Source organism: Moschus berezovskii, chromosome 9, assembly GCF_049115385.1.
Source record: "Moschus berezovskii isolate FMDL1 chromosome 9, NW_MosBer_1.0, whole genome shotgun sequence".
NCBI lineage: Eukaryota > Metazoa > Chordata > Mammalia > Artiodactyla > Moschidae > Moschus > Moschus berezovskii.
The window spans coordinates 29,614,996-29,623,429 of NC_142468.1; the positions used below are offsets into that span (position 1 = coordinate 29,614,996).

Below are 8,434 nucleotides of genomic sequence, written 5' to 3' on the forward strand. Positions count from 1 at the left end.
CTATCGCTGATTCATGTTGATATATAACAAACACCAACACAACGTTGTAAAGCAATTATCTTCCAATTAAAAAGAAATAATTTTTTAAGAAAATAAAAAAGACTTTTAATAAAGGAGATCCTGTGGTTTTAGATAATCACACAGCCTAACATGTAATGAGAGTGCCAAAGGAGAACAGTACAGAAAAAAAATTTGAATAAAAAATGGCCACAAGATTTTCCATACTTTAAGAAAACTATAAAATCACTTACGAAAAAGCTGCTGCTACTGCTGCTGCTAAGTTGCTTCAATCGTGTCTGACTCTGTGCGACCCCACAGACGGCAGCCCACCAGGCTCCCCAGTCCTTGGGATTTTCCAGGCAAGAACACTGGAGTGCATTGCCATTTCCTTCTCCAATACGTAAGAAGCTAAACAAACCCAAATGATAAAAATGGCAATAGGCTTCTCATGAGAAACAATGCAAGTCAAAGGTATTGTGAGAACCTCTTCAAAGTTCATTAACAAAAAAGTAGACCAGCTAGAATTTTACACCTCGAAAACTTCCCTTAAAAATGAAAGTGCAATAAAGACTTTTTCAGACACACAAAGTCTGAAAGACAATATCACAAGAATCCCTGCATGTGTTAAAGGATATCCTTCAATGGAAGGAAAATAATGCCAGGTGAAAATTTGGATCTACAGAAAAGAATGAGGAGCATTGGAAATGGTGAAAATGTGGATAAATTTAATTTTCAAATTTCTAATCTATCTATAAGATCATTTAAAAGCAAAGATAATAATGATGTATTGTTGGGCATACAACATATCTAGTGGTAAAACAATGGCAAACAAGAGAAAGAATATAGTCCTCTTGTACAGTTGGTGGGAATGTCTATGGAAAGGACTATAATATTATTTGAAGGTGGACTGTGATAAATTTTTAAAATATACTGTAAATTCTAGTGCAAAAACTAAACAAAAAGGTGTAGCTAATAAATAAAAAACTAAAATGGAAACATAATATGCATCCAATCTAAAAGAAGGTAAAAAGCAAAGAAGAACAAAGAATAGATAAGATAAATAGAAAACAAACAGTAAAGTCCGTTTAAATCCAACAATAAAAATAATCACCTTAAACAGAAATGGCCTAAACTCACCAACTAACAAACAGACTAAAATTAGATAAAAGAAAGCAAGACTCAACTACGTATGCTATCTACAAGTATCTCAATTCAAGTAAAAATATATATTTATAGAAAGAGAGAGATTACAAATTTTAAAAAAGGATGAAAAAGATAAATTGCACTAATAATAATCAAAAGAAAGCCCAATGGCTAGACTAAGATCTAAGTCAACTTCAGAATAAGGAATATTCCCAGAAAAAAAAAAAAATCATTACATAACAATAAAGAGATCGACTCATCAGGAGTACACAACAACCCTGAATGTTTATTCAGATAATTAAAGTTTCAAAATGTATGAAATAAAAACTAATGGAATTAGAAGGATAAGTAGACAAACTCATAATTAAAGTTGGAGATTTCAATATCCAATTTCAATGATTAGTAAAAAACCAGACAGAAATACAATAAGGATGTAAAACACTACAAAAACACTACCTAACAAATTAATCTAAATGGCATTTATAGAACGTTGTCCATCAGCAGCAACAAAAATACACATTCTTATCAAATGCACATTTACCAAGACCATAATCTGGGCAATAAAGTAAGTCTCAATAAATTCAAAAGGATTCATCTCTCCAAAATATATTATGTAATTACACAGATTTAACTTATATGCAGAGTACATCATGAAGAATGCTGGGCTGTAAGAAGCACAAGCTGGACTCAAGATTGCTGGGAGAAATATCAATAACCTCAGATATGCAGATGACACCACCCTTACAGCAGAAAGTGAAGAGGAACTCAAAAGCCTCTTGATGAAAGTGAAAGAGGAGAGTGAAAAGGTTGGCTTAAAGCTCAACATTCAGAAAACAAAGATCATGGCATCTGGTCCCATCACTTCATGGGAAATAGATGGAGAAACAGTGGAAACAGTGTCAGACTTTATTTTGGGGGGCTCCAAAATCACTGCGGATGCTTATTGCAGCCATAAAATTAAAAGATGCTTACTCCTTGGAAGGAAAGTTATGACCAACCTAGATAGTATATTAAAAAGCAGAGACATTACTTTGCCAACAAAGGTCCATCTAGTCAAGGCTGTGGTTTTTCCAGTGGTCATGTATGGATGTGAGAGTTGGACTGTGAAGAGAGCTGATCACCGAAGAATTGATGCTTTTGAACTGTGGTGCTGGAGAAGACTCTTGAGAGTCCCTTGTACTGCAAGGAGATCCAACCAGTCCATTCTAAAGGAGATCAGTCCTGGGTGTTCACTGGAAGAACTGATGCTAAAGCTGAAGCTCCAATACTTAAGACTCTGATGCTGGGAGGGATTGGGGGCAGGAGGAAAAGGGGATGACAGAGAATGAGATGGCTGGATGGCATCACCTACTCAATGGACATGAGTTTGAGTGAACTCCAGGAGTTGGTGATGGACAGGGAGGCCTGGCGTACTGTGATTCATGGGGTTGCAAAGAGTTGGACACGACTGAGCGACTGAACTGAACTGAAGTATAAAATCAATAACAAAAAGAATTTCAATTATTTAGAAACTAAAGAGCATGTCTGAGTATATATCCAAAGGAACTGAACTCTAGCCCTCAAAGAAATATCTGTATTCCCATGTTAATTGCAGCATCATTTACAATAAACAAGATATGGCAATAGATAAGATATGATGGAATAATGTCCATCAGTGGATGAATGAAGAAAATGTGGTACATACATACATTTAATTACTGTTGAGACTTTAAAAAGAAAGAAATCCTGCCATTTGCAACAAGATGGACAGATCTGCAGAACGTTACACTAGGTGAAATAAGCCAGTCACAACATGATCTCAAATATGGAATTTAAATAATTCAACACAGAGAGTAGATGCTGGTTGCCAGGGGATAAGGGAGAAAGAAGAAGGTGGCTGTTAGACGACAAGGGAGAGGAAAACTGGGGAGGTGCTGGTGAAAAGGTGCAATGTTTTAGTTACGTAAAATAAGTAAGTTATGGAGATTTATGGTGCAGTATATGGCATGTGGTTAACAATACTGTACAGTATACTTAAAATTTTGTTAAGACAGTAAAACTTTTGTTAAGTGCTCTTACCACATAAGGAAAAGTATCTACAGCGTTTTGTATGCAAAAAAGAAAAGAAAAAGAGAAACAACCCAAAATGCCCTTGTATCTATTAAAGAAATTGAATTTGTAGTTAAAAAGAAAAATGAAAAGCCCTCCAGGACCAGAAAGCTTTACTAAGGAGTTGTACTAAACATTTAAGGAAGAAATAATATCAGTTTTGCACAAATACTTCAAGAAAATGGAAGATAAATAAAGAACTCCCAACTCATTTTATGAGGTCAGAATTATCTTGGTAAAAACACTGGGTAAAAACATTAAGAAAAGCAACATTTTTCATTAATAAGAACAGTTCAGTTCAGTTCAGTCGCTCAGTCGTGTCCAACTCTCCGCGACCCCATGAACCACAGCACGCCAGGCCTCCCTGTCCATCACCAACTCCCGGAGTTCACTCAAACTCATGTCCACAGAGTCGGTGATGCCATCCAGCCATCTCATTCTCGGTCGTCCCCTTCTCCTCCCGCCCCCAACCTTTCCCAGCATCAGAGTCTTTTCCAGTGAGTCAACTCGTCGCACGAGGTGGCCAAAGTATTGCAGTTTCAGTTTTAGCATCAGTCCTTCCAATGAACACCCAGGATCGATCTCCGTCGGTTGGATCTCCTTGCAGTACAAGGGACTCTCAAGAGTCTTCTCCAACACCACAGTTCAAAAGCATCAATTCTTCGGCAATCAGCTTTCTTCACAGTCCAACTCTCACATCCATACATGACCACGGGAAAAACCATAGCCTTGACTAGACGGAACTTGGTTGGCAAATTAATGTCTCTGCTTTTTAATATATTATCAAGGTTGGTCATAACTTTCCTTCCAAGGAGTAAGCGTCTTTTAATTTCATGGCTGCAATCAGCATCTGCAGTGATTTTGGAGCCCAAAAAAATAAAGTCTGACACTGTTTCCACTGTTTTTCCATCTATTTCCCATGAAGTGATGGGACCAGATGCCATGATCACTGTTTTCTGAATGTTGAGCTTTAAGCCAACCTTTTCATTCTCCTCTTTCACTTTCATCAAGAGGCTTTTGAGTTCCTCTTCACTTTCTGCCATAAGGGTAGTGTCATCTGCATATCTGAGGTTATTGATATTTCTCCCAGCAATCTTGATTCCAGCTTGTGCTTCTTCCAGCCCAGTGTTCCTCATGATGTACTCTGCATATAAGTTAAATAAGCATAAGGTGACAATATACAGCCTTGACGCACTCCTTTTCCTATTTGGAACCAGTCGGTTGTTCCATGTACAGTTCTGACTATTGCTTCCTGACCGCATACAGGTTTCTCAAGAGGCAGGTCAGGTGGTCTGGTTTTCCCATGTCTTTCAGAATTTTCCACAGTTTATTGTGATCCACACAGTCAAAGGCTTTAGCATAGTCAATGAAGCAGAAATAGATGTTTTTCTGGAACTCTCTTGCTTTCTCCATGATCCAGTGGATGTTGGCAATTTGATCTCTGGTGCCTCTGCCTTTTCTAAAACCTGCTTGAACATCTAGGAGTTCACGGTTCACATATTGCTGAAGCCTGGTTTGGAGAATTTTGAGCATGACTTTACTAGCGTGTGAGATGAGTGCAACTGTGCGGTCGTTTGAGCATTCTTTGGCATTCCCTTTCTTTGGGATTGGAAGGAAGACTGACCTTTTCCAGTCCTGTGGCCACTGCTGAGTTTTCCAAATTTGCTGGCATATTGAGTGCAGCACTTTCACAGCATCATCTTTCAAGATTTGAAATAGCTCAACTGGAATTCCATCACCACCACTAGCTTTGTTCGTAGTGATGCTCTCTAAGGCCCACTTGACTTCACATTCCAAGATGTCTGGCTCTAGGTCAGTTATCACGTTATCGTGACTAACTTGGTCGTGAAGATCTTTTTTGTACAGTTCTTCTGTGTATTCTTGCCACCTCTTCTTAATATCTTCTGCTTCTGTTAGGTCCCTACCATTTCTGTCCTTTATCGAGCCCATCTTTGCATGAAATGTTCCCTTGGAATCTCTAATTTTCTTGAAGAGATCTCTTATTTTTCCTATTCTGTTGTTTTCCTCTATTTCTTTGCATTGATCGCTGAGGAAGGCTTTCTTATCTCTCCTTGCTATTCTTTGGAACTCTGCATTCAGATGCGTATATCTTTCCTTTTCTCCTTTGCTTTTCGCTTCTCTTCTTTTCACAGCTATTTGTAACGCCTCCTCAGACAGCCATTTTGCTTTTTTGCATTTCTTTTCCATGGGGATGGTCTTGGTCCCTGTCTCCTGTACAATGTCACGAACCTCCGTCCAGAGTTCATCAGGCACTCTATCTATCAGATCTAGTCCCTTCAATCTATTTCTCACTTCCACTGCATAATCATAAGGGATTTGATTTAGGTCATATCTAAATGGTCTAGTGGTTTTCCCTATTTTCTTCAATTTAAGTCTGAATTTGGCAATAAGGAGTTCATGATCTGAGCCACAGTCAGCCAGCTCCTGGTCTTGTTTTTGCTAACTGTATACAGCTTCTCCATCTTTGGCTGCAAAGAATATAATCAATCTGATTTCAGTGTTGACCATCTGGTGATGTCCATGTGTAGAGTCTTCTCTTGTGTTGTTGGAAGAGGGTGTTTGCTATGACCAGTGCGTTCTCTTGACAAAACTCTATTAGCCTTTGTCCTGCTTCATTCCGTGCTCCAAGGCCAAATTTGCCTGTTACTCCAGGTGTTTCTTGACTTCCTACTTTTGCATTCCAGTCCCCTATAATGAAAAGGACATCTTTTTTGGGTGTTAGTTCTAAAAGGCCTTGTAGGTCTTCCATAGACATAAAAATTCTTAAAATTTTATCCAAAGAAATCCAGCAATCATTAAAAAAGAATAATACATAAGACCAAGTGGTGTTCATTCCAAGAAAGCAGGAATGGGTCAACATTCAAAATCAATCAACACAATTCAACATACTAACAGACTATGGAAGAAAAATCATATTGTCTTCTCAATAGATGCAGAAAAAGTAGCTGACAAACTTCTACATCCATTCTTTTTTTTTTTACAAACAAAAATGTTTATTTACAAAAAATACAATAATCACAAAGAGTATAAATTGAGATTTCTCCTCTTCCTGTGACAGAAAGTAATAGCCTTTACTTTCTTTTTTTTTAACATCTTTTTTTTTTAAGTAATTAATTTATTTTTTATTGGAGGCAAATTATTTTACAATATTATATTGATTGGTTTTGCCATATATTGACAAGAATTCGCCCCGGGTTTACATAAGTTCCCCCTCCTGAACCCCCCTCCCACCTCCCTCCTCCCTTTATCCTCCCTCTGGGTCATCCCTGCACGCCAGCCCCGAGCATCCTATAACATGCATCGACCCTGAACTAGTGATTCGTTTCACATATGACAACATACGTGTAGTAAGCCAGAAAGAAAAACACCAATACAGTATACTAACGCATATATATGGAATTTAGAAAGATGCAAATCGTAACACTGTATACGAGACAGCAAAAGAGACACAGATGTATAGAACAGTCTTTGGGACTCTGTGGGAGAGGGTGAGGGTGGGATGATTTGGGAGAATGGCATTGTAGTCTTTACTTTCAAATGAAGGTTTCTGTTATATAATGCACACTGAGTGATCCGCCGCTCTTGTTTCTGCTTTCCTAAATAATTCTAGGAGGCCTATTAGTGATATGTACATGGGTCGTTTCCCTCAAATCTTACTTTCAGTACTATGCACAAGTCCAACACAACTTCTACAGAACAAGGTAAGACAGCACTGAACTGAAACAGCTTTACCCCAACAGCAAAGTGTGATCTTTCTTTAAGTATTAACCTAGTGGTTTAGAACTGAAACCATAATTTTTGGCTTTAAAAAGAAAGTCCACTATGATGTTTAATGGGCAGAACAATTCTACTACAGCCAACATCACCTGGCTAGTTTTCCCCATTTGCCATTTAAGAAACAGATTTCTGTAGTATTCAATCCCTATGCTTTCTGTCTTACAGTTTCTAATCAGTCACTGCTGCTGCTTGAGGAGTCCGTTGACATAACCTCTACATCGTCCTCGTTTTCTTTGTTGTGCCCTGGAGGTTCCAACAGAAAGTCACGACTGTGGTTTGGTGGTAACGTGTTCATCGCCATGTCACCTGACTGCCATGGATACTGTGGAGCAAGGACATCTGGCAGTCTGCCCACTGCAAGTGCGTCCCCTGGGAGAGGACCATTTACTCCATTAGTGGAAGGATTGCTCATCTGACCCAGTAATCCACCTCTCATCTCCAAATCAGTTGGGTATGGTCTCCGTGGGTCCCCTGTGGGGCGCACACAGCATTACTTGCACTGATCCTATGTGCATACTTCATTATTTCTTCAGAGGAAATAGCACCTTTCCTTGCTTTTTCTATTGACTTGAGTTTTCCTTTTGCTTGGTAAACAGCTGTTGCCAGTATCTGTTCTGCTTCCTTTAGCTGTTTTCGTAGTTGCTGAATATCACTGTCTCTCTTTTCCACTTCTTTTTCTAAAACTTGCATTTCATGATGGATTTTTCCCTGATTAAGTGCCAATTTCATTAGTTCCTGAAATTCCCCATCTCTGTAAATTAACAACTCCAGGACCTGGTTCTCCTCTCCAGACTGTAGCAGCTTTTGGTTTCTTGAAATTGCCAGGATTTCTGTAAGTTCTCTCGACAAGACCTCCAGATCTTCCAGCGCTGACAGCAGCCGCTGCCGCGTACTGCCACCGCCGGCAGCTCCTAAGCCGCCGCGCGGCCGCTGCTCCCTCTCGCCGCCCGGCCGCTGCTCCCTCTCGCCGCCCGGCACCGCCACCAGGGCGCCCACGGGCCGGCGTGCGCGCGCCTGCGCACTCGACATCCATTCTTGATCCAAGTGCTCGGCAAACTAGGAACGGAAGGCAACTGCCTCAACTTGATAAAGGAAAACTACAAAACATCTACAGGTAACATAAGACTTAATGATGAAAGACTAGACGTTCCACCCTAAGCCTGGAGCGATGCGCTTCTAATTCAACAGTATCATCTTTAGTTATATTGTTGCCCAAGTTCAGTTCAGTTCAGTCTCTCAATCGTGTCCGCCGACTCTTTGCGACCCCAAGTATTTCACATTTTTATGCTAGCATACATAGTATTGTTTTTAATTGTAAATATCATTGTGTTTTAAGTTAATTTCTAGAATATATTTTTTAAAAAAGATTGTGTTTTTTGTATATTTTACCTTGCAAGCTTCGAAA

General features: G+C 39.3%; 1 pseudogene; it reads right to left on the reverse strand.

Moving 5' to 3' along the window:
• Positions 1 to 7,180: 7,180 nt before the first annotated feature.
• Positions 7,181 to 8,058, reverse strand: LOC129563308 (mediator of RNA polymerase II transcription subunit 4 pseudogene; annotated as a pseudogene).
• Positions 8,059 to 8,434: the final 376 nt, after the last annotated feature.